The sequence below is a fragment of the Mustela nivalis genome (genome assembly GCF_964662115.1).
Source record: "Mustela nivalis genome assembly, chromosome: 7".
Classification (NCBI taxonomy): domain Eukaryota; kingdom Metazoa; phylum Chordata; class Mammalia; order Carnivora; family Mustelidae; genus Mustela; species Mustela nivalis.
This window is the reverse complement of record NC_139026.1, coordinates 38,056,302-38,084,232: the sequence shown is the minus strand read 5'-3', so window position 1 is coordinate 38,084,232 and position 27,931 is coordinate 38,056,302. Positions and strand designations below refer to the sequence as shown.

General features: G+C 37.6%; 1 protein-coding gene across 1 annotated transcript in view; it reads left to right on the top strand.

The window, feature by feature from the left end:
* Positions 1 to 4,143: 4,143 nt before the first annotated feature.
* OTOGL (otogelin like) overlaps positions 4,144 to 27,931 on the top strand; it is a gene marked incomplete at its 5' end in the record, with an annotated part of 379,802 nt that continues 356,014 nt past the window's right edge. The window contains one exon of the mRNA XM_082742761.1: positions 4,144 to 4,252. The remainder of the gene's footprint in view (positions 4,253 to 27,931) is intronic.

Below are 27,931 nucleotides of genomic sequence, written 5' to 3'. Positions count from 1 at the left end.
GAAGAGATTGTGCGGGCCAGTATTAAGTAGTGTGCAAACATGACTAATAACCACAGTAGCACTGTATACTGTCATCTCAGAAATCTGACACCCTAGTAGAGGTGAAAGACCACCAAGAAAGACCAATATAGATTTCCCAGGTATTAAGGTTGAAATTAAGTTCTTTATAGAAAATTAGAAAAAAGGAGGAATCTTTAAGTGAGAATCAGTCCCAATACTTGTGTAAGGAGTTCTGCATATAGTTCACATGGACCTCATTTTCTATTGGTGCTGTAAGAAATTATGACACATGTAACAACTTATAACAATACCCATTTATTATCTCGTAGTTCTGCAGATCAGAAGTCCAAGTGGGTTCAGCTGGGTTCTATGCTCAGGGTATTACAAGGCCGAAAACAAGGTGTCAGCTGAGCTGGACTTTTATCTGGAGGCTGTGGGGACACCATACAAGTTGCAGTTGCAGGACTGAGGTCCCATTTCTCTGCTGGCAGTAGATAAGGAATCATTCTCAGCTCCTAGAGGCTTCTGTTTCTTAGGCTTGGTCCCTTCCATCTTCAAAAGCAGCCACGGTGCTGGCTCTCATGCTTTGCTTCCTCTGTCTCTGACTTCCCCTTCTGCCACAAATCTGAGAGAGGTGTCTGCTTTTAAAAGCTGCTGAAATGAGCCAATCTCCTTATTTTAAGGTCAACTAACCATATAACAAAGCCTAATCACAGGGATGATATCCCATCATATTTATAGCTTCCAAGGGATTAAAGCAGGGTTATCTCTTTGGTACTATTTTAGAAATCTTACTTGACATAGGGCTCAATAAATAATAGTTCCTTACTATATTACATTTCAGTGAGCATTCCCCGATCACTTCCAATAATCTAAGAACTAATTTAAAGGAAAAGAATAAGATATTGTCTTTTTTAGATTAAGGGGTTTACACATTAGTGGAAGAAACTGATATTGAAACAGGTAATTTTAATATGATGAGAGCTAATATTTACACAGAATTTACTAAGTTTCTATTGTCCTGTTATAAGCACTATGTGTATATATCATCCTATAGGGTAGGGAAGGGATAGAGAGAAAGCAGTATATACTCTGGAAGCATTGAAGTGTGTACTTTAGTGGGCTGAGGGGAGGGACAGATAGGCATAACCTATCAGGGAAATCTTTGAGAAGGTAATTCATCCTCAAAGAAGATAGAAATTGTTTAGGCACAAACATGATGTGTGTGTGAGAAGGAGGTGGGTGATGTGGGGTAAGGATTGGGGATTTTACATGCATAAAGGCGGAAAAAGGGACAGATTAATAGTACCAGAACACGAAACATCAAGAAAGTCATAACAAGATCCAAAGCTGGGAAAATAGTAACCTTATCACAGAAGATCTTATATATGAAAAGGGGACATATTTACCATAAAAATGGTGGGGATGATGGAAGGATTTGTCAAAGGGTCACACAGAATTATTCAGAGTAGCTCAGATAGCCCTAGATAAAATGTGAAGAAGGCTTAATTTATCTGTGAAACATTTCTCTCCTCTTCAAGTATTTATCCTGTGACTCATTCTTGCTATTAGCAGATTTAATCAATACTTGACACAAGCTGAGAATTAAGATCTTGGCTAATTAAGGCTTAAAATATGACCTGTCTCATTTTAAAAGAAAATTCTCAAAGAATGAAAAATCATCAGTGCAATGATAAGACACCCAAACCCTCATATATTTAGATCAGAATGGACAGTTCCTTTTTTTTTTTTTTTTTTTCCTATTGGGTAGGTGAATTTGAATGGAGTTGTAGAGGGAAGTTAATGGAATGGTGAGAACTGTGTGTCTTGCTACTTTCTTCCTTTGTCCCTTTGTCCATTCTGATTGCATCTTTGAACATTAGGCATGTCATACTGGCTTGCCCCCAATTATGCTTTAGTTGAGTAGTCTGGCTAGACTAAATGACCTTGGAACTTATAGAAAAAAATATATTTCTACCCCACCATCATAACATAAGATCAATCAGTGAAGACTTGGAACACTGCTCTTAAGACAGTGGAGTCTTGTAGTTAAAAATTAATACTAAAAAACTGGAGGACAATTAGATATAAAATAATATGTAGAAAATCAGTTGACTTCTTCTAAATTAAGTATATACACAAATATACATACACACATACATGGTGTAGTGAACATCTTTTTTTTTTAATTTTAAAAATTTCACCATTCTGGTCTGCCTTCCCCCTTTTGTTAATAGTAATGCATAGCTTTTCCTGGGAAAGAAAGAAGTATTGCTTATTTCATGGCACAGAGTCCTGGGATTATCCATCAAGGTCCCCTGGCCAAGAGTGGATGCATGAAACAGCATTCTTGATTGTAAGTAACAGGCTGATACTACCTATTTCTATTAGTTCTCTATTGCTATGCACCATTTTACCAAATAAACAAATAAACAAAAAACCCAACAAATTAATGACATAAAAAACCCCCAATTTTTATTTATTTGCATTAATTATTTTAATTAACATATAATGTATTTTTGCCCCAGGGGTACAGGTCTGTGAATTGTCAGGCTTACACATTCACAGCACTCACCATAGCACATACCCTCCCCAATGTCCATAACCCAACCACCCTCTCCATATCCCCCCTCCCCACAGCAACCCTCAGTTTGTCTTTTTTCCATTGGACATTCTTTCCTGCTTTGTTGAAGATTAGTTGACCATAGAGTTGAGGATCTATTTCTGGGCTCTCTATTCTGTTCCATTGATCTATGTGTCTGTTTTTGTGCCAGGACCATACTGTCTTGATGATGACAGCTTTGTAATAGAGCTTGAAGTTTGGAATTGTGATGCCACCAACTTTGGTTTTCTTTTTCAGCATTTCCCTGGATATTCAGGGTATTTTCTTGTTCCATACAAATTTTAGGATTATTTGTTCCATTTCATTGAAAAAAAAAAACTGGTGGTATTTTGGTAGGGATTGTATTAAATATGTAGATTGCTTTAGGTAGCAAGACATTTTAACAATATTTGTTCTTCCAATCCGTGAGCATGAAACATTTTTCCATTTCCTTGTGTCTTCCTCAATCGCTTTTATGAGTACTTTATAGTTTTATGAATACAGATTCTTTGTCTCTTTGGTTAGGTTTTTTCCTGGGTATCTTATGTTTTGCGGTGCAATTGTAAATGGGATCAACTCCTTAATTTCTCTTTCTTCCGTCTTGCTTGTTGGTGTATAGTGTATAGTGTCTTGCTTGTATGGTGATTTCTGTGCACTGATTTTATATCCTGACACTTACTTAATTCCTGTATGAGTTCCAGCAGTTTTGGAGTGGAGTCTTTTGGGTTTTCCAGATAAAGTATCACATCATGTGTAAAGAGGGAGAGTTTGACTTCTTCTTTGATGATTCAGATTCCTGTTATTTCTTTTTGTTGTCTGATTGTTGGGGCTGGGACTTCTAGTACTATGTTGAATAGCATTGGTGATAGTGGACATCCCTGCCATGTTCCTGACATTAAGGTAAAAGCTCTCAGTTTTTCCTCCATTGAGAATGACATTCACTGTGGGCTTTTTATAGATGGCATTGATGATATTGAGGTATGTGCCCTCTATCCCTACAGTTTGAAGAGTTTTGATCAAGAAAGGATGCTGTACTTTGTCAAATGCTTTTTTCGGCATCTATTGAGAGTATCATATGGTTCTTGCCCTTTCTTTTATTAATGTATTGTATCACATTGATTGATTTGTGGATGTTGAACCAACCTTGAAGCCCAGGAATAAATCCCACTTGGTCATGGTGAATAATCCTTTTAATGTACCGTTGGATCCTGTTAGCTAGTATTTTGGTGAGAATTTTCACATCTGTGGTCATCAAGGGTATTCTCCTTTTTGGTGGGGTATTTGTTTGGGTTTGGGATCAAGGTAATGCCTGAGGTGGAATTGCCTACCCTTCCCAGGGACCGGGCCAAGTAATCTGCTGGCATTCGCTTTTGGAGTTTTTGTTCCCTGAAAGCTTTCCCTAGAGCTTTGGAGGACGGGAATGAAAATGGCGGCCTCTCAATCTCCGGCCCAGAGGCGCCAAGAGCTTGAGGCCCCATTCTTAGTGCATCTTCAGAGCAAAGCGGTCAATGACTCCTGTCTCCCTTGTCTCCGGCAGTGTTCTGTGCTCACCTGGCCTGTGAACAAGCATTTTTATTTCTGGGCACAGCCCTGTTTGGAGTCTAAAACCCCAGCAGATTTCTGCTGCACTGCTTCTTCCAGAGCAGGAAGGTAAGTATTCTCGGATCTGCCACTTGTGGGGTCCCTGCAGAGGCCTGACTGTGCCTTGGATCATGGCTTAAGGAACCCTGAGCTGAGAGCTCACTCTTTGGCTGCGTCTCTGCAGCCAGCTTCCCTGCTCGGATACTTGGCAGCTCTGTTATACTCAGACACCCCTGATCATTCAGTGACCCGTGGGTCCTGAGACCACACTGTCCCTTAAAGGGGACACCCTTTAAGGGACAGTGTGCTGTCCCTTAAGCTCCACCCTTGCTTAGCCTCTAGAGCAATGTTCTTCAGTGGAGCCGAATTCTAAATGTTCTGATTTTGTGCTCCGTTGCTCTGCTGCTTGCCGGGAGCCAAGTCTTTCATCCCCTTGCTTCGGATTCACTTCTCCACAAATCCTACCTTTCAGAAAGTGGCCGATTTTCTGTTCCTAGAACTGCTGCTCTTCTTCTTGTCTGTCTCCTCCTGAGTTTGTAGGTGTTCAGAATGGTTTGATACCTCTCTAGCTGAACTCCTGGGATCTGATGTCATTTCAGTCTGCTACTCCTCTGCTGTCTTACTTCTCACCCCTGAATACTTACCGAAAATACAAATTTTTAAGTCATAATTTCTGTTGGTCAGGAGTCTGACATATTTTAGCTGGATCATCTGCTCAGGGTTTTTCAAAAGGCTATAATCAATTTAGGGTCAGCTATATCCTCCACTAAGGATCCTTTTCCAGGGTCTCTGGTAGTTGACAGCATTCGATTCCTTGTAGTTGTAGATCTGAGGTCCCTATTTTCTTATTAATTATTTTCATTAACATATAATATATTATTTGCCCCAGGGGTATAGGTCTGTGAATCATCAGGCTTACATACTTCATAGCACTTACCATATCCACATACGCTCCCCAATGTCCATAACCCAACCACCCTCTCCAAAAAACCATCCCCCCAGCAACCCTCAGTTTGTTTTGTGAGATTAAGAGTCTCTTATGGTTTGTCTCCCTCCTGATCCCATCTTGTTTCACTTTTTTCCTTCCCTACCTCCCAAACCCCCACTCTGCCTCTCACATTTCTTTCTGACTATTAGCCAGAGACTGCTACCAGCTTCTAGAGGCTTCTCTCTGGTCCTTGCCATGTGGCCTCTTCCATAGGCAGCATACAACATGGTGTTCAAGCCAGTAGGAGACTTTCTCTCCAGGAAAGGCCCAGTCCCTCTTTTAAGAGCTTTCTCTATTTAGGCCCACTCAGGATAATCTTTAAATTTGTTTTTTTACATTTTAAATTTAAAATTAAAAGGTGTGAATTGTGTTAAATTATACATAAACTAGTTTTTACTATTTTAAGTGTAAAGTGGCATTAAATACATTCACATAGCGTGCAATGATCATAACCATCCAACCTCTAGAAGTTTTTTCATCTTGAAAAACTGAAACTCTGTACCAACTAAAGAATAACTTCATTTTTCCACCCTTCAGCCTCGGGAAATCATCATTCTTCTCACACTCTCTATGAATTTGACTACTTTACATACTTCATATGAGAAGAATCGTACAGTATTTGTCCTTCTGTGACTGGTTTATTTCACTTAGCATGATGTTCTTAAAGTTAATCTATGTTGTAGCATGTGTCTCATTTTTCTTTTTAAGGCTGAATAATATTCCTCTATGTGTGTGTGTGTGTGTGTGTGTGTGTGTGTGTGTACATACCTGTATGTCATATTTTATTTATTCACCTTTCAGTGGACACTTGGGATATTTTGACTTTTTAACTGCGGTGAATAATACTGCTATAAACATAAGTGTACAAATATATTTTCATGCCTATGCTTTTTAAATTCTTTGAGTACAAACTCAGAAGTGGAATTGCTCGGTCATATGGTAATTCTATATTAAATTTTTGAGGAACAATCATACTGTACTCCATAACATTTCTACAATTCTACATTTCCACCAGCAAGAAAATCTGCTTTTGATTAACTAAAAATCAGCTGGTTTGGGATATTATTTACATCCTTCACTTTCATTATATATATAACCTAATCATAAGAGTGAAATCCATCATATTCAGTTTCTCCTGACACTCAAGGTGAATGGGTTATATGTGGTGTGTACACTAAAGACAAGAATCCTGGGTGCCATCTTAGAAGTCTCCCCACCATACTTCCATAAGAAGAAAATGTATTTATGGAAAAGATGTTGAATGCTTCCAGAATTAGTGGGAAGCCTGGAGAATGAAACCCAAAAGTGAGCAAGGACAAATTTAAGGCAGGTTGTAACAAGTATAGTTTAAGATTGTACTATAAGAAAACTCTAATAGAATGGTATTATTGGTAACCCCACCACCAGACATTAAGTATTATAACAATTGTAATAATCAGTCTCCAAGAGGGACCCCAGTGATCTCCACCTCATGGTATCCATACTCTGTGTAGTGCTTCCACATTGTCCCTGTGTTGTTCTGTGTGACCAATATCATACAGGGGAAGTGATGACCTGTCACTTCCAAGATTATGTGATAGAAGACACTGTGGCTTCAGTTCTGGTTGGTTGCTCTCTCACTCTTTAGGATCACTCACCCCATGAGACTCAGGTTGCCATGTGTGAAGACACAGGCAACTTTATGGAGAGGCCCACATAGTGAAGAACTGAAGCCTCCAGCCAGGTGAATGAGCCTTCTTGAAAGCAGATCTTCCAACCCTATTCAGGCCTTCAGATAAATAACTACAGCATTCTTGCCAGCAAGCTAAGAATGGTTTTTTATATCTTTAGAGGATTTTAAGCAAATAAAGATGAATATGGGGAAGAGATCATATGTTCATGTAATTTCTAAACTATCATCTTGCCCTTCACAGATAATGTTTCCTTGCCCTTCCCCCAGCACTGCTGAGAAATATCATGAACTTTTCCTTCAGCTTTCCAAAATTTTCTTTATATTAAAAGCACTTTGGATACATGCCCTATTGGTTAAGCCTAGTCTCAGTGGTCAAAACTTAACTGCCAAAGAATCAGAAAAGAGAATGTCTAGCCTCATGTAACTTCTGTAGTGGGTGTCATGGTCTTTTCTCCCAACAAGACTCAGGAATTGTCCCCAGTTAAAAAGTGTTCAGATGAAAAAAAAAAAAAAGAAAAAGAAAAAAGAAAGAAAAAGAAAAAAAGAAAAGAAAAGTGTTCAGAGGACAGCTAACAAATAACAAACAGAAAAATGACATAGCTCAGTATAAACCAATCAGATTAGCTCTCCTCATCATTTAGCAGACAAAATTTATATGTCCAGATGATGGTACCCTAAAGAGACTATCCTGGTATTCTTGTCATTACTTACATTGTTTTTTTTTTAAATTAAATTTAATTTTTTTCAGTGTTCCAAAATTCATTGTTTATGCACCACTCCCAGTGCTCCATGCAATATATGCCCTCTATAATGCCAACCATCAGGCTCACCCAACCCCTTAGCCATCTCCCCTCCAAAACCCTCAAGTTTGTTTCTCAGAGTCCACAGTCTCTCATAGTTTGTCTCCCCCTTCAATTCCCCCCCCCACTCACTTCTCCTCTCCATCTCCCAATGTCTTCCATGTTATTCCTTATGCTCCACAAGTAAATGAAACCATATGGTAATTGAGTCTCTCTGCTTATCTCTGATTTATTTCACTCAGCATAATCTCTTCCAGTCCCGCCCATGTTGCTACAAAAGTTGGGTATTCATACTTTCCTTGGTTTTTTAGCTTTTTTTTTCTTTCAATTTTGGGAACTACCCATATCCTCTCAATTAATTAATCAATTAATTTTTTTTAAAGTGAGAATCAATTTCTGTGCTGGCAACAAAGACCCCTACCTGGAAATGATATTATTGATAGTAAGTGACTAAGATCATCAGAAAAAAATTTCAAGTTTGTTAATAATATTTTATTTCTCCAAGACACTTTATTACACAAAGTGAGAACTTTCCCCCAAAGGCAATATCTCATAACTATTGCACTTTTCACCAGCAAATGACATCAGGATATGTTTCTGAACACTTGCATAATAATAAGCATGAGCAGAAAATTACATGTTATAAAACATAAGGTTTAAAATAAACAGAGTAAATAAATGCTGAATAATTTCTTTCTACAGTTAGATTTATAACCATCTATTCCAGAACTCATGTGTCAGAGCCCTACTCCCTCTATTTTGCTAGTTATCCCTTAAACTCAGTTTATATCATTCATTTATTTGGCTTATTCAGCAGATATTTATGAGCAACTGCCATGTATCAAATTCCATGTAGTGCTAAAGTTATAACAATGTACACACATATTCCCTACAATTAACAGCTTATAGTGGGCAATAATGCAATTCCATGATCAAACATAGTACCATGAACAGTAGAAGAGGCTCTGTTATGGGCCCTAGCATTATCTGTGCTATATTTTTGCCAAAAATTAATAGCTTCAGTCAAACTCAGTCTTTTAGATCAAATGTTATGAAGGGACTAAAGAACATTTAATAAGAAAAACCCAAATGTAGGGTAGTTTACAGGATAATTGACCTGGTCTCTTAAAAATGTTAATGTTGTAGAAAATATAAAAAAGGGGATGTTTTAGATTGAAAGAAACTGAAAAGCAAAACAACCAAACTAAACATGTAAATTTTAATTAGGTTCTGGTTTGGAAAAAAAGTTTTAACATATTATTGAAAAAATTTGAATGTAAATTGGGTTTTAGATTGATGTTAAAGAATTTTTTTGCTTTTGTTTTTTTGTGTTCTAAGATGTGGTAATAACGTTGTGATTTTAGAACTAGTCCTTAATTTAAGGAGATGCATGTATATATAAAGTGTCATATGTTGACAACTTCATTTCAAATGGTTCAGCAAAATAAAAAAATAAATACAAACACACATACATAAGACGATAAAACAAATATGACAAGATGTCAATAAAATCTGAATCTATCACCCAGTTACCCCATTCTCCTACCCACTCCCTTCTGCAACCCTCAATTGTTTCCCAGAGTCCAAAGTCTCTCATGATTTGTCTCCCTCTCTGACTTCTTCCCATTTCTCTCCCTTCCCCTGTGGTCCTCTGTTTTATCCCTTATATTCCACACATTAGTGAAACTATATGATAATTGCCTTTCTTTCCTTGACTTATTTCACTTGGTGTAACACCCTCCAGTTCCATCCATGTCAATGCAAATGATAGATGATGGGCATTAAGGAGGGCACGTGATCTGATGAGCACTGAGTGTTATAACACAACTAATGAATCATTGAACACTACCTCAAAAACTAATGATGTACTATTTATTGGTTAATTGAACTTAATAAAAAAAAAAGGTGTGTATAGAAAAAAAATCTGAATCTAGCTAGTGGGTATTCAAATGTTTATTGTACTATTTCAGCTTTCATATTTGAAATTTGTCATAATAAAATGTTGAGAGAGAAAAAAAACACCTATTGGGGGAAAGCTATGCTGTGCTCTCTAATAGGACCAGTACCATTGCCCCAAAGGCATTTGGAAATGTGGACGGGGATATTTTGGTTATTAAAATAACTAGTGAGCACTAGTGTGATGTAATGGGGAGAGAGGCAGCAGCAATCCTGAGTAATTTACAATATGAGGGAAGTCACATAATATCAAATTACCCTTCTCAAATTCAAGACCTCACCTGCTGAGAAATACTAAAATAAACAAATAAACAACTCTTCCAAAAAAATTTCTCCTCTTCCAGTACACAATTTTAATGTTTCTTCTTTATTCCACAAAAAATAATCCTGATAGATAATCTTTACTCATGGTTTCTACTTTGTCATTTTTTTTTAAGATTTTATTTATTTATTGGACAGACAGAGATCACAAGTAGGCAGAGAGGTAGGCAGAAAGAGAGAGGAGGAAGCAGGCTCCCTGCCGAGCAGAGAGCCCGATGTGGGGCTCGATCCCAGGACCCTGGGACCATGACCTGAGCTGAAGAGAGAGAGGGTTTAACCCACTGAGCCACCCAGGTGCCCCATGTCACTTTTTAATTCATTCCTTAATTCACTCTAGTTTGGTTTCATAACCACCATTCCTTTTTTTTTTTTTTTAAGATTTTAATTTATTTATTTGACACAGAGAGAGGGAGAGACCAAGCACAAGCAGGGGAATAACAGGCAGGGGAGAAACAGGCTCCCCACTCAACAAAGAGCCTGACGTGGGGCTCAATCCCAGGACCTGGGATCATGACCTGAGCCAAAGATAGCTGCTTAACCAACTAAGCCACCCAGGCGTCCCTATAGCCACCATTCCTTAAAAACCGTTCTTATTGAGAGGACTATCAATGTTATTGCTAAATCCATTATTGCTAATATTGTTAAATCCAAATATTGACACTGTTCAATATTTAGGCATGATGAATATAGTCCCTCCTCCTTGAAAATCTCCATCTTCTGGGACACCATCTTCTGGTTTTCCTCCTAATTCTCAAACTAATACTTTTTTTTTTTTAAGATTTTATTTTCAAGTAATCTCTACATCTAATGGGGGGCTCTAACTTACAAGAATTGTAAGAATTGCATGCTCTACTGACTGAGTCAACTAGGCACCTCTCAAACTACTACTTTTTTTTTTAAGATTTTATTTATTTGATAGAGAGATATCACAAGTAGGCAAAGAGGCAGGGAGAGAGAGAGGGGGAAACAGGCTCCCCACTGAGCAGAGAGCCTGATGAGGGGCTCGATCCCAATACCTTGGATCATGACCTGAGCTGAAGGCAGAGGCTTAACTCACTGAGCCACCCAGGCACTCCTCAAACTACTACTTTTAAGACTCCTCTCATATACATCTTTTTCTCTGTCCCACACCTAATTTCACAGGACTTCATCAATAATTCTCTTTTCTTTTCCCTTTATAAAGTCTTTCTTAGATCTCCATATCAAGGCCAGACATTCCATCTAAGTTCCCTAACTATTTATACCCTTGCCTACTGACATGAAATATCCAAGCCTTATAAACACGAAATGGATCTTAGCTTCCTACATATACTTGGTTCTTCCCTTAGAGTCTTTATTGTAGATAATGACTGGGATTTACTCAATACTTTTTGAACCCACTGTAAAGATACCTATCCTAGATGGCCAAGGGAGGGAAGGAGTAGGGAGAGAGTTGGCTTCTGGGAGGAGATGACACTTAAACAGGATAATTAATCAAAGAAGAATTGGATGAGGTGTTTGGGAGGGAGATTTCTGAGTTGGGGAGAAGGCTCTATCAGAGCAACAGAGGAAGAAACACAAAGGCAAGAAAATTGCACTTCTCTTGGAAATGATGGTAACTTGCAATTGATGAAGCACTTGTACTTTTTTTTTTTTAATAGGAAGAACTGGCCAAGAGATAGCGTTGGAAAGATAAAAATCTTCAAAAAAAAAAAAAAAGGAGTAGTTTGAGAATTAGGAGGAAACTCAGAAGAAAATTGTGTCACAGAAGATGGAGATTTTCAAGGAGGTAGAAATAGATCACGAAGAGCCCTTTATGCCATGCTAAAAGTTTGGATTTTATCTAGTCAGATCAGAGGTGACAAATAGATTGCCCACAGACTAAAGAAGTGGTTTGTTTGACTCATGTTGTGTTTAAAAAGTATTGAATTGTTACATTTAAAAATTTAGAAATTTCACGTGCAAATCTGGACTTCTAGCCTCTCTTGAAGAATTGGGAATTCTGGTCACATTTTTGCAAATTTGGCAGACTGCTGTCACCACTCTGCAATAGTTCCTGACTGATCTGCTTTATTCAACTGTCACTCATACGACCTGCAAAGCCCCTGTGCCCAATGGTAATTCCTACTTTTGTTACAGATGATGGGGGTCACTGAAGAACTGTTAGCAGGAGAGGAGTAGCATCAGTTATTTGGGTTAGAAAGACCTGAATTCTGGGAAAAAAGAGGATGGATTCTGGGGAACAGAAGAGGGTGCCATAAGAAATGTATCTGTAAATTCTAGAGCAACAGTGGGATGTGGATCAGGAAGGAGAATAAACTCATCACTTTGCTCCCCAACCCCTGCCCCCTGTCCCTGCACACCATCTATCATCCTAAACCACTGGATATCTCAGAGGAGGCAAGACCTTTGCAGAGCCAGAGAGATAGTTGGAGAAAGCCTCAGCAAGGGCAGTGATAGTACGGATGGGAAGGAGAGGCTGGACATCAATAAAGCTTAATGGTTGGTTATACATGGGGTGTCAAAAATGGAAGGAATGCAGGATAGTTTCTGAAAGGATGATGAATGACAGGGTCTAATATTGCTAAAAATCCTCATTGATCACACTGCCAACTAATAGGTAAGTTCTTTTGCATTAATTGAATAGATTGGCTTTTCACAGTGATCAGTACACTGGATATATTTTCACATCACCCTAGTAACTATACATCAATAAGTCATACTTTGTTCCTGGGTAAAACTTTAGGAAAAGACAATTAGACATAAAAGGAATGCAATGTATTGCACATTTGAAATTTACTAAGAACATAAATCATAAAAGTTCTCATCACAAGAAAAAAATTGTAATTTTGAATGGTGACAGATGGCAACTAGACTTACTGTGATCACTTTCAGTACACACAAGTATGAAATCCTCATATTGTACTCCTGAAGCTAATATAATGTTATATGTCAATTATACCTCAATTTAAGAAAAAGTTTGAGAAAAGATTGGTAATTACCAGGCACAACTAAAAGTTCTTGGAAAATACGCCATGCTAATCTAAGCTCACTGATTAATTGTTTGCCTGTTTGTTTATTTTGTTAAAAACGTGAGGCTAAGTCAGAATGATGTAGAATCTGAGAGGGGAACTGCAATTTATAGTTTCTCTAAGAGGTTTGACTTCACAACTACATGACAGACACTGGATTTCTTAGTCTGAAAATTTTCTCCAACTCTATCAGCTTTCCATTTTTCTTAAGAATCCTCCACATTAACCTAATCTCTTTTTCTACTTTTTAACCCTTCCGTTTTCCTTTCATTCACCAAGAGTGAATATATCTAATTATATATATCTATTGGGCTTTAGATGCTTCTAGTTCCCCCAGACTATATGAATTTTATTTAAGTCTCCAATATCATTACACCTATTGTACCTGTCTTTACCTCTGACTCATCATCCTTCTCACTGTTGATATACACACATACCAATTAATACATTATATGTAAATTATATGTAACTCCTTTGATTTTTTAAAAAGATTTATTTATTTTGGGGGGGGAGGGGAAGAGGAAGAGAATCCTTCAAGCCATCTCCCTGTTGAATGTGGAGCCTGACTTGGGGCTTGATCCCACAACCCATGAGATCCCTACTTGAGACAAAACCAAGAGTCAGACACTTAACTGACTAAACCACCGAGGTGCCACTCCTTTGATATTTATTTCTCAAGTTATCTGAATTCATTTCACTTTAATCCTATTTCAGATACATCCTTGTGAGTTTTATCTTTTTCATATCTTATTTTTTATTTTTATAGATAAAATTATATAACTGACATTCCTTTATACCTTCAACATAGTTATCTGAGTAGCTATATGTATATGCTCTATTCACATTTAGGGTTGTAAAAGAAAATATGAAAGGTGTGTTGAGAGGGATAAAATTATATTAGCCATATATGCATAGGTATGTAAAACACAAATATATTGAAATTATGAATGAAATGTCTTTATACTTACTTTCATTTACTTCTATTTTTTTAAGTTGTTATTTAAATTCCAGGTAGTTAACATACAGTATTATATTAGTTTCAGGTGTACAATATAATGATTCAACAATTCTCCATCACCTATTGCTCATCACGAGAATGTCTTTATTTTTTTTAAATTAAGATTCATTTATTCATTTGAAAGAGTGAGTGGGGAGGAGAAGCAGAGGGAGAGAATCTTAAGCAGGCTCTCTGCTAAGCAGGGAGCCCGACTTGGGGCTCAGTCCCATGACCCAGGAGATCATGACCTACGCCAAAACCAAGAGTCAGATCTTAGTTGACTGAGCCACACAGGTGCCCTGAGAATGTCTTTATTCTTTATTTTCAAAAAAATTTTTATTTATTTATTTTAAAAAATATTTTATTTATTTATTTGACAAGAGAGAGAGATCAAAAGTAGGCAGAGAGGCAGGCAGAGAGACAGGGGGAAGCAGGCTCCCCGCTGAGCAGAGAGCCTAATGTGGGGCTCCATCCCAGGACCCTTAGATCACGACCTGAGCTGAAGGCAGAGGCGTAATCCACTGGGCCATCCGGGCACCCCAATTTTTATTTATTTTTAAAATTTCTTTTCAGTGTTCCAGAATTCATTGTTTATGCACCACACCCAGTGCTCCATTCTTAAAGATTTTTTATTTATTTATTTGACAGAGAGAGAGATCACAAGTAGGCAGAGAGGCAGGCAGAGAGAGAGAGGAGGAAGCAGGCTCCCTGCTGAGCAGAGAGCCCGATGCGGGACTTGATCCCAGGACCCTGAGATCATGACCTGAGCCGAAGGCAGCGGCTTAACCCACTGAGCCACCCAGGCGCCCCCAGTGCTCCATTCTTAATGAATTTACAGCTAAGTAGGCAATAAGATAAAATATTTTTACCTGGGAAGGCAACTAATTTTCACTTTTCTTTTAGCATAGGTTAAAAGCAAACCTTAGAATAGATGAGAAGTCAATTCCTCTGCACGTTTTCATAAAGACCATTGCAATGTTCTATTTCTTCAGGTACAGGAAATATTGGTGTGGCATCAGATTGGTTCAGCATGGAATGAAAGCTTAAAAGCCTGTCCCTAAAACCTTGGGCTGGTACTTTTGTAGCATTCTTGTGTACTTACACTGGCACCCTCTTGGGCTTCCTTCATTTCCATTACTTCTATCACACTTCAACTCTGTTTACCTCATTTCTAGAGATGAAATTTGGTATAGTATTGTTTTCTCTATTATAAGATATTATAAGTATGTTATGGACTTAATTCTGAACACAAATGTTTCCTCTGGACTGAGTAAGGGAAGAAAAGGAAGAATATAGAAAATGAGAGTACTAATATTTTGAAGTGATAGAGCTGTTCTCTGTCTTGATTATGGTTATGGTTACATAATGGTATACATTTGTCAAAGGTCACAGTACTGTACATGAAAAAGTGTGAAACTTACTATAGCCAAATTATACCTCATTTTAAAAAGAGAGAGAAAGCATCTAATTTCTAAGACTGTCAATGTTGCAACCAGAAAAAAATACGCTATGTTCATAAAGTCACATTTATAACCCAATGATAATTTTCCTGTTATGATAGTAAATATTATGAACAGTCTTCAGTATAGCTTAGTTACTCTCTTTAAAACTCTGGAAGAAAACAGTTCAGTTCTCAAAAGCCATCTTACATTCTATGTCATTTGTTTTTCAGAAGTTTAAATTTGAACTTCAATTAATAATATCAAACTGGTTAAATAAGTGTAGTAAGGAGTCTGCCTCCAAGATGGCCCCCAGTGAGTCTCACCTTCTGGTGTTGTCAGGTGCTCTCCTTCTTATCTCTCTTTTTATCTCTTGATGCTCTGCCCCTCTGCCTCTATTTCTCCATCCCCTTATCCCCATATCTCTCTGTCTCTCTCTTTCCACTCCCCAGTTTCTCCTTTTCCTACTGCTGATTTAATTTTTCTCCTCTTCTCTTGTCCCTTTCTTGGCATCTCTTCTCCCCCTTCTAAATCTTTCCATTATTCCTTCCCTCTCTCTCTGTCTTTGTCCATCATATCCTCATCTCTCCTTCCATCCTCCTTGCCTTCCCCTCTCCCTTCCTCTTCCTTATGTATCCCTCTCTCTCTCTTTTTTATTTTGCATCATCTCTCATTACTTACTCTATGTTTTTTGTCCTTTTCTTCTGAAGGAGGTCTGCCTTCAAACTTAAAATATTATGAAGATTCTAAGATCAGTTTAATGACTAAAGCCAATTTAAAAGATCCCATCAAAGTTTTCTGAAATACAAAACATCTCAGAAATCTGGAGGTTACAAGATCCTTAGCAATCAATGGCAGTATTTAGAAACAGGAAGACAATAAAGGCCTCAGAGCAGCTAATGTAAATGTCTCAAAGTCCATGAACCCAGTTACTTTACATATGGGAGCACCTAGCTTTACCTCTTCAGGTCTTATGCTTAGCCTGCAATAAATTAGAAGGGGAAAAAAAAAGGAGAACACTGCTAAAGTCAAATTCTTGGCAGCAAGTGGCAGGTGACACTTGAAGAGTGAAAGATTACATTATTTAACAACCATAACAACAAAAAGCAGACTCAAGATCCGAAAAACAGAAAACACAACAGCATGGACTGAATCAATAACCATGCCAACAGTCTTATACTCTTCAGTAGTCTGGAGCAAATTTATCGAATAGAGCATTTCATTATAATACATTAAAGAGAAGGTATCATATTTTATTTAGCTATTTAAGATGGCAAGAATGTACTTTGTTGGGTAAAACATTAAAAAGTGTGACCCTTAAAATGTAAGCTCTGGACATGAAGAAAATTTAGATATGAGGAATATCACATTTCCAGATGATTTTAATAAAAAGTTAATTATTTTAAATAAAACCCAACTGTTACTTTTAGGTTTTTTTTTTTTTTCATTGTTGTAGGAGAAAAATTTATAAATTCAGCCTTTGGTATAGTAGAGTCCAACAGATCTTAAGACACTAATGCCCTTAAAATTAGAAATTTAAAATGTTATAAAAAGTATTACAGGTCTCCATCAACCTCACCTTAAGTGCAAGCATTAAACCAGTTCAACAGGTGGTTAAATGGTAAACTTCCTTCTGCCCATGAACACAAGTTAGCAGGTTTTTATGCCCCTTACTAGTTAATAGTAAAAAAATGAATCCTGTAGATATGTTTTCATTCTCCAGCTAGTTCTAAGATCTTTTTTTTTTAATTTTTTATTTTTTATAAACATATATTTTTATCCCCAGGGGTACAGGTCTGTGAATCACCAGGTTTACACACTTCACAGCACTCACCAAAGCACATACCCTCCCCAATGTCCATAATCCCACCCCTTCTCCCAAACCCCCTCCCCCCAGCAACCCTCAGTTTGTTTTGTGAGATTAAGAGTCACTTATGGTTTGTCTCCCTCCCAATCCCATCGTGTTTCATTGATTCTTCTCCTACCCACTTAAGCCCCCATGTGACATCACCACTTCCTCATATCAGGGAGATCATATGATAGTTGTCTTTCTCTGCTTGACTTATTTCACTAAGCATGATACACTCTAGTTCCATCCGTGTTGTCGCAAATGGCAAGATTTCATTTCTTTTGATGGCTGCATAGTATTCCATTGTGTATATATACCACATCTTCTTGATCCATTCATCTGTTCTTTCCATAGTTTGGCTATTGTGGACATTGCTGCTATAAACATTCGGGTGCATGTGCCCCTTTGGATCACTACGGTTGTATCTTTAGGGTAAATACCCAATAGTGCAATTGCTGGGTCATAGGGCAGTTCTATTTTCAACATTTTGAGGAACCTCCATGCTGTTTTCCAGAGTGGCTGCACCAGCTCGCATTCCCACCAACAATGTAGGAGGGTTCCCCTTTTTCCGCATCCTCGCCAGCATCTGTCATTTCTTGACTTGTTGATTTTAGCCATTCTAACTGGTGTGAGGTGATATCTCATTGTGGTTTTGATTTGTATTTCCCTGATGCCGAGTGATGTGGAGCACTTTTTCATGTGTCTGTTGGCCATCTGGATGTCTTCTTTGCAGAAATGTCTGTTCATGTCCTCTGCCCATTTCTTGATTGGATTATTTGTTCTTTGGCTGTTGAGTTTGCTAAGTTCTTTATAGATTCTAGACACTAGTCCTTTATCTGATATGTCGTTTGCAAATATCTTCTCCCATTCTGTCAGTTGTCTTTTGATTTTGTTAACTGTTTCCTTTGCTGTGCAAAAGCTTTTGATCTTGATGAAATCCCAATAGTTCATTTTTGCCCTTGCTTCCCTTGCCTTTGGCGTTGTTCCTAGGAAGATGTTGCTGCGGCAGAGGTCGAAGAGGTTGCTGCCTGTGTTCTCCTCAAGGATTTTGATGGATTCCTTTCGCACATTGAGGTCCTTCATCCATTTTGAGTCTATTTTTGTGTGTGGTGTAAGGAAATGGTCCAATTTCATTTTTCTGCATGTGGCTGTCCAATTTTCCCAGCACCATTTATTGAAGAGGCTGTCTTTTTTCCATTGGACATTCTTTCCTGCTTTGTCAAAGATTAGTTGACTGTAGAGTTGAGGGTCTATTTCTGGGCTCTTTATTCTGTTCCATTGATCTATGTGTCTGTTTTTGTGCCAGTACCATGCTGTCTTGATGATGACAGCTTTGTAATAGAGCTTGAAGTCCGGAATTGTGATGCCACCAACGTTGGCTTTCTTTTTCAATATCCCTTTGGCTATTTGAGGTCTTTTCTGGTTCCATATAAATTTTAGAATTATTTGTTCCATTTCTTTGAAAAAGATGGATGGTACTTTGATAGGAATTGCATTAAATGTGTAGATTGCTTTAGGTAGCATAGACATTTTCACAATATTTATTCTTCCAATCCAGGAGCATGGAACATTTTGCCATTTCTTTGTGTCTTCCTCAATTTCTTTCATGAGTACTTTATAGTTTTCCGAGTATAGATTCTGAGCCTCTTTGGTTAGGTTTATTCCTAGGTATCTTATGGTTTTGGGTGCAATTTTAAATGGGATTGACTCCTTAATTTCTCTTTCTTCTGTCTTGCTGTTGGTGTAGAGAAATGCAACTGATATCTGTGCATTGATTTTATATCCTGACACTTTACTGAATTCCTGTATAAGTTCTAGCAGTTTTGGAGTGGAGTCTTTTGGGTTTTCCACATATAGTATCATATCATCTGCGAAGAGTGATAATTTGACTTCTTCTTTGCCGATTTGGATGCCTTTAATTACCTTTTGTTGTCTGATTGCTGAGGGTAGGACTTCTAGTACTATGTTGAATAGCAGTGGTGATAATGGACATCCCTGTCGTGTTCCTGACCTTAGCAGGAAAGCTTTCACTTTTTCTCCATTGAGAATGATATTTGAGGTGGGTTTTTCATAGATGGCTTTGATGATATTGAGGTATGTGCCCTCTATCCCTACACTTTGAAGAGTTTTGATCAGGAAGGGATGCTGTACTTTGTCAAATGCTTTTTCAGCATCTATTGAGAGTATCATATGGTTCTTGTTCTTTTTTTTATTGATGTGTTGTATCACATTGACTGATTTGCGGATGTTGAACCAACCTTGCAGCCCTGGAATAAATCCCACTTGGTCATGGTGAATAATCCTTTTAATGTACTGTTGAATCCTATTGGCTAGTATTTTGGTGAGAATTTTCGCATCTGTGTTCATCAAGGATATTGGTCTATAGCTCTCTTTTTTGATGGTATCCTTGTCTGGTTTTGGGATCAAGGTGATGCTGGCCTCATAAAATGAGTTTGGAAGTTTTCCTTCCATTTCTATTTTTTGGAACAGTTTCAGGAGAATAGGAATTAGTTTTTCTTTAAATGTTTGGTAGAATTCCCCCGGGAAGTCGTCTGGCCCTGGGCTTTTGTTCGTTTGGAGATTTTTAATGACTGTTTCAATCTCCTTACTGGTTATGGGTCTGTTCAGGCTTTCACTTCTTCCTGGTTCAGTTGTGGTAGTTTATATGTTTCTAGGAATGCATCCATTTCTTCCAGATTGTCAAATTTGTTGGCATAGAGTTGCTCATAGTATGTTCTTATAACAGTTTGTATTTCTTTGGTGTTAGTTGTGATCTCTCCTCTTTCATTCATGATTTTATTTATTTGGGTCCTTTCTCTTTTCTTTTTGATAAGTCGGGCCAGGGGTTTATCAATTTTATTAATTCTTTCAAAGAACCAGCTCCTAGTTTCGTTGATTTGCTCTATTGTCTTTTTGGTTTCTATTTCATTGATTTCTGCTCTGATCTTTATGATTTCTCTTTTCCTGCTTGGCTTAGGGTTTCTTTCTTGTTCTTTCTCCAGCTCCTTTAGGTGTAGGGTTAGGTTGTGTACCTGAGACCTTTCTTGTTTCTTGAGAAAGGCTTGTACTGCTATATATTTTCCTCTCAGGACTGCCTTTGTTGTGTCCCACAGATTTTGAACTGTTGTATTTTCATTATCATTTGTTTCCATGATTTTTTTCAATTCTTCTTTAATTTCCTGGTTGACCCATTCATTCTTTAGAAGGATGCTGTTTAGTCTCCATGTATTTGTGTTCTTTCCAAACTTCCTTTTGTGGTTGAATTCTAGCTTTAGAGCATTGTGGTCTGAAAATATGCAGGGAATGATCCCAATCTTTTGATACCGATTGAGTCCTGATTTAGGACTGAGGATGTGATCTATTCTGGAGAATGTTCCATGTGCACTAGAGAAGAATGTGTATTCTGTTGCTTTGGGATGAAATGTTCTGAATATATCTGTGATGTCCATCTGGTCCAGTGTGTCATTTAAGGCTTTTATTTCCTTGTTGATCTTTTGCTTGGATGTTCTGTCCATTTCAGTGAAGGGAGTGTTAACGTCCCGTACTATTATTGTATTATTGTTCATGTGTTTCTTTGATTTTGTTATTAATTGGTTTATATAGTTGGCTGCTCCCACGTTAGTGGCATAGATGTTTAAAATTGTTAGATCTTCTTGTTGGACAGACCCTTTGAGTATGATGTAGTGTCCTTCCTCATCTCTTATTATAGTCTTTGGCTTAAAATCTAATTGATCTGATATAAGGATTGCCACTCCTGCTTTCTTCTGATGTCCATTAGCATGGTAAATTCTTTTCCACCCCCTCACTTTAAATCTGGAGGTGTCTTCGGGCTTAAAATGAGTTTCTTGTAGGCAACATATAGATGGGTTTTGTTTTTTTTTTTATCCATTCTGATACCCTGTGTCTTTTGATTGGGGCATTTAGCCCATTAACATTCAGGGTAACTATTGAGAGATATGAATTTAGTGCCATTGTATTGCCTATAGGTGACTGTTACTGTATATTGTCTCTGTTTCTTTCTGATCTACTACTTTTAAGCTCTCTCTTTGCTTAGAGGAGCCCTTTCAATATTTTCTTTAGAGCTGGTTTGGTGTTTGCAAATTCTTTCAGTTTTTGTTTGTCCTGGAAGCTTTTAATCTCTCCTTCTATTTTCAATGATAGCCTAGCTGGATATAGTATTCTTGGCTGCATGTTTTTCTCGTTTAGTGCTCTGAATATATCATGCCAGCTCTTTTTGGCCTGCCAGGTCTCTGTGGATAAGTCTCATGCCAATCTAATATTTTTACCATTTTACGTTACAGACTTCTTTTCCCGGGCTGCGTTCAGGATTTTCTCTTTGTCACTAAGTCTTGTAAATTTTACTATTATGTGATGGGGTGTGGGCCTATTCTTTGATTTTGAGGGGCATTCTCTGCACCTCCTGTATTTTGATGCTTGTTCCCTTTGCCATATTGGGGAAATTCTCCCCAATAATTCTCTCCAGTATACCTTCTGCTCCCCTCTCTCTTTCTTCTTCTTCTGGAATCCCAATTATTCTAATGTTGTTTCGTCTTATGGTGTCACTTATCTCTTGAATTCTCCCCTCGTGGTCCAGTAGCTGTTTGTCCCTCTTTTGCTCAGCTTCTTTATTCTCTGTCATTTGGTCTTCTATGTTGCTAATTCTTTCTTCTGTCTCATTTATCCTAGCAGTGAGAGCCTTCATTTTTTATTGCACCTCATTAATAGCTTTTTTGATTTCAACTTGGTTAGATTTTAGTTCTTTTATTTCTCCAGAACGGGCTTTTATATCTCCCAAGAGGGCTTCTCTAATATCTACCATGCCTTTTTTGAGCCTGGCTACAGCCTTGAGAATTGTCATTCTGAACTCTAGATCTGACATATTAACAATGTCTGTATTGATTAGGTCCCTAGCCTTCGGTACTGCCTCTTGTTCTTTTTTTTGTGGTGAATTTTTCCGCCTTCTCATTTTGACCAGATTAGAGTATACGAAGGAGCAAGTAAAAGACTAAAAGTGTGGCAGCAACCCCAGGAAAATATGCTTTAACCACATCAGAAGAGATCCCTAATTGTGAGGGGGGAGAAAGGGGATAAAAAGAGGTTCAGAAAGAAGGCAAGAAAAAACAAAACAAAACAAAAAACAAAACAAAATAAAAAAAGAAAGAAAAGAATTTAAAAAAGGAAACGAATAAAGAAAGGTATAAAAAAGAAAAAATATATATTAGGTAAACTAGTTAAAAAAACGTTAAAAAAGAAAAGGGTAAAAGTTAAAATAATTTTAGCAGAAGAAGAGAAAAAAAATGAAAAAATAAATTTAATTAACCGCAAGACTAAAGAATCATAGGGAGAAAGCCATGAGTTCCGTGCTTTTCTTTCTCCTCCTCTGGAATTCTGCTGCTCTCCTTGGTATTGAAACTGCACTCCTTGGTAGGTGAACTTGGTCTTGGCTGGATTTCTTGTTGATTTTCTGGGGGGAGAGGCCTGTTGTAGTGATTCTCAAGTGTCTTTGCCCAAGGAGGAATTATCAGGGGCCGGGCTGAGTAATCCGCTCGGGTTTGCTTTCAGGAGCTTTTGTTCCCTGAGCGCTTTCTGTAGAGTTCTGGAGGACGGGAATACAAATGGCGGCCTCCTGGTCTCTGGCCTGGAGGAGCCGAGAGCCTGGGGCCCCACTCCTCAGTGCGCCCACAGAGAACAGTGCCCAGTAACTCCCGTCTGACTCACCTCCGGCCGAGCTCTGAGCTCACCAAGCCTGCAACTGGTTCAAGGTTACCCCGAGCTCTCAACTCACTGTCGGCTCTGTCTCTGTAGCCAGCTTCCTCCTTCTAATACCTGTAAGCTCTGTGACACTCAGACACCCCCGATCCTTCTGTGACCTTGCAGGACCTGAGGCCACGCTGACCCCGCGTGGGCTTCACCCCGGTTTAGCCTCTGGAGCGAAACAGACTTTTAAAAGTCCTGATTTTGTGCGCCGTTGTTCCGCCGCTTGCCAGGAGCCGGCCCCTCCCCCTGGGGTCTATCTTCCCGTCGCTTTGGATTCACTTCTCCGCTGGTCCTACCTTTCAGAAAGTGGTTGTTTTTCTGTTCCAGAATTGCTGTTCTTCTTCTTTTCAATCCGCTGATGGATTTTCAGGTGTTTGCAATCTTTAGATAAGCTATGTAGCTGATCTCCGGCCCGCTGAAGTAGTCTCAGCCTGCTACTTCTCCGCCATCTTGACTCCACCCTCCAGTTCTAAGATCTTTTAAAGCACATTCAGCTTCTTCTGTTTTCTTACACTGTGAAGTATCATGTCCCTTATGTTATGCATGATTGACAAATGCTTATGATTGATTAATTGAGTGATACTAGAGTTTGCAACAGGGGCTGTTGGCAAACATAATAGTTTCTTTTCAAATGTGCTGCATTCGTGGACATTGTAATCAGTTCTCAGAGACCATAGATTAAACTTCCCCCTAAATGCTCATCAGACTTATTTTGTGTAGTTTTTTGTTTTATGCTTATAAAGCTTATTTATTCCCATTGCAAAATTATCAGGAAATAATAAAACATGTAAAGAAGAAAATAATGTCATTTATAATTCCATTACTCAGAAATCTTTTAACATTTGATGCCTAGAATATCTTCCAGAATTTTTTTAAAAAGATTTTATTTATTTATTTGACAGAGATCACAAGTAGGCAGAGAGGCAGGCAGAGAGAGAGGAGGAGAGGCAAGCTCCCCACTGAGCAGAGAGCCTGATGCAGAGCTCGATCCCAGGATCCTGGGATCATTACCTGAGCTGAAGGCAAAGGCTTTAACCCAGAGCCACCCAGGTGCCCCAGGTTTTTTTCTTTCAATACATTTATGAATATATACACATGTGTATTTACTTATTAGTTTTTTTATTCCAAGTTTTTATTTAAATTCTATTCAGTCAGCATATATGGTAAAATTGGTTTCAGGTGTAGAATTTAGTGATTCATCACTTACATACAGCACCAAGTGCTCCTCAACAAGAAGTGCTCTCCTTAAAACCCATCCGTCATTTAACCCATCCTCCACCCACCTCCCTATTTATTAAAATTTTTTTAATTGAGGTATAATTGACATATAACATTATATTACTTTTAAGTGTACAACATATAATATGAATGATGCCTACAATATGTCTGGTAAACATCCATTACCATAAATAGTTATAAAAATTTTTTAGAGATGAGAACTTTTAAGATTTGCTCTTTTAATTTTCAAATATGCAATACAGTGCTATTAAGTATAATCGCCATGTTGTATATTATATCTCTATAACTTATTTACTTATTTATTTGAGACAGAGAGAGAGAGAACATGCACAGAGGGTGTGGGAGAGGGAGAAGCAGACTCCCTGATGAGCAGAGAGCACACGGCAGGGCTGGATTCCAGGACCCTGAGATCATGACTTGAACTGAAGGCAGATGCTTTACTGACTGAGCCACCCTGGTGCCCCTCTTCTTTATTTTATAACTGGAAATTTGTACCTTTTAAAAAAAGGACTTTATTTATTTATTTGAGAGAAGGAGAAAGGGAGAGAAATAGTGCAGGAGAAAGGGAGAGGGAGAGAATCTTCAAGTAGAATCCCCACTCAACACGGACTCTGATTTGAGTCTTGATCTCATGACCCAGGAAATCATGACCTCAGCCACAGCCTAGAGATAGATGCTTAACTGTGCCACCCAGGTGCCCCTGAAATTTGTACCATTTGACCCTTTCATTCATATTTCTCAGCCCCAACCCCCACTTTTGTCTGGCAACCACCAACCGTTCTCTGTATCTATGAGCTGTTTTTTTTTTTAATTCCATGTATTAGTGAAATTGCATGGTATTTGTCTTTTCTTGTCTGACTTATTTTACTAAGTGTGAAGCCCTCAAGATCCATTCATGCTACCATAAATGGCAAGATTTCCTTCTTTATTGTGGCTGAATTAAATTCCATTTTATATATACTATATATGTATAAAAAGGAACTATTATTATATTACATATTAAAATGGAATATATGTGTGTGTGTGTGTGTGTGCGCGCACGTGTATATGCCACATCTTCTTTTTCCACTCATCCATCATGGACACTTAGGTTGTTTCTGTTATCTTGGCTATTGTGAACAGTTCTGCAATAAACATGGTGGTGCGTATATCTTTTTGAGTTAGTGGTTTTGTTTTCTTTGGAAGAATAGTCAGAAGTGGAATTCCTGGTTCATGTGGTAGTTCTATTTTTAGCTTTGTGAGTCACCTCTATACTGTTTTCCACAGTGGACACACCAATTTACAGACCTACCAACAGTGCACAAATGTTGCCTTTTCTCCACATCCTCACTAACTCATGTTATTGCTTGATTTTCTGATATAGCCATCCTAACAGGTATGAGATGATACCGCATTATGGTTTAAAACAGGTTTATTAAAACAAACAAACCATGAGGTAACTTTATACAGAATTTAATAATCAACTTTCTCATTTAACTATACATTGTGAACATCTTCCCGTGTCAATGTATATAGGCCTACTATACATAGATGCATTGTATTTTATTTAATCAATCTTCTTTTGATGGCTTTTCAAGTACTTTACAATTTCCTAATATAAAAAAATGCATAACTGCATAGCTTTGACTCATCCTTCTGAAGGAAAAATCCCTTAATATGTAGTTGCATAACAGAAGTTTGAGCTCCAAGCATGAGATTAGTAAATACTTACTGATTGATCATCAGACTACATGACTGATTATAGGGACCCAACTATTATTCAGCTAATTTGGAACGGTTAGGCAGAGGATGGTGCTTTATAAAAGTATATTTTGAGGTAATTCTAAATAAATAAATAACTCCACTGACAAGTACTTTGAAATGTCTATTTAGTAAGGAAACTTTCAAGAACTTTTTTGGTCTAAAGTTTGGGTAAACTCAATACACACTTAACTACCAAAGTCTTGATGTCACTATCTCCCACAGGGAAATACTAAATCACAGTTGTTTTTGTGGTTGATATTCACAGTGAGGTTAAACATTAATAATGTTACCTGCTAACAATAGGGAGATTCTTTGTAACTGTAGTTATCATGTATCAGAGGAAGTGGTAAATTCATACCAGAAATTAAATTTTTTTTGTTGCTAACTTAAGGATCTTGGGGAGATATTGACCTTTTACACTCAAGTGACTAGTGAGTTGAGTTTTAAAGAAACTTTCTGATGAAATTTTAGTCAGACAAATTCATAAATTCTTGAAAGAATTATGTGAGGCAGTTAATAGAACAAAGTTAGCACAGCACAATGTTCAGGAACATATGCATAGATTTTGATATTTGATAATTTATGGTGGAATACTACTGTTTTCTCTGGAGCGAGTAAAAACTTCTTTAAGCATTAGTTTTCTCATTTAAAAATGAAAGTGATAATAATTTTAAAGTTACTGAGAGAGCCAAATGAGATAATGCAAAGTGCCTGTTATATGGTAAGTACTCAAAAAAAACTTTCAATCCTTCCTCTTTTTAATCATCATGATACTCTACCTCTAGCAGGTAACTATTACTGTTGAGAGATGAGCATTCAATCTCAACCAATTCACAATGACCATTAAAATTAATTCCACATTTGTATAGACTTCAAAATAATTTGCGGTGTATAAGTATATACAATCACACTAATTTTATTGATGTTAGAAAAAAAAGCCTAAATTAGTAAAAGATGTGAATTACAGATATTTTTAAAAAAGTAAAGATAGCTATATTACTTTTAAATTCATTTAATTACCATAAGTAAACTAAAGGTTTTCAATAAGTTATTTAAGAAAATACATTATGTTACAGAAGTAAAACTAGAACTTTTTCACTTAACTGATTACTAGTAAGTTATTGTGTGCTAATAAAACTTCTTGAGGTAAATGCACAATCTGCACAAGTAATTTAAAACAATTTCCCCTTAAAATCTCCATTCTCTTGGAAGCTGTTGTACTCAGAAAGGCAACATTTGTCAACTTAGGATTTTAAAAACTGCAGGTTGACTTAACTGACTTTTTCACTGGGTGTTTTTTTATATAAGCTAGCTAAAGGAAAAATGAGAGGAAAATGACCCTTTCTTTGAGACCATTTCAATTTTAATGTTAAACTTACAGTGAAAGCAATGTTAGCTTTAAACTAAAACATTATAAAGTATTAGAGACCCTAGCACTTCAACCTAATTCAATTAATGAATATTAAGCTCATCTTATGGGTTCAGCATTGTGTTAGGAATACAAAGATGAATTTTAGGCAGATGTTAATGCTGGGAGGGAATTCAGAGGTAATTTAACAGAATCCTCTTAATAGAGGAGGAAATTAAGGCCCCTGAGAGATGAAGTGGCTTTCCCATAGTTAGTAGATGAAGTAACTGAGCCAAGATGAGAACACTTCCAATTTAGTATTCCTTGCATAGCCTCACACTAACTGCCCCAAGGTTTTACAAATATACTCGGTACAGTTTTTACATTGAGTAGAGCTCTTGTGGCTGGGCTCTCCCAACAAAGCAGGTTGGGAAAATTTCCATGATAGTCAGCATCTCAAAATAGCTGCAGGCCACTGCTGTTTTGTTCCTAACTCTGTAAGAAAGAAAGAAATTCTAGTTATACAACTGGCACTGGACAAATGGTCCCTCTTGACAAATTTAAATGCTTCCCATGTGCCTGGTTCTGTGCTATCCTCTAGGAATGTAAAGTGGACTCAAACAGCTTT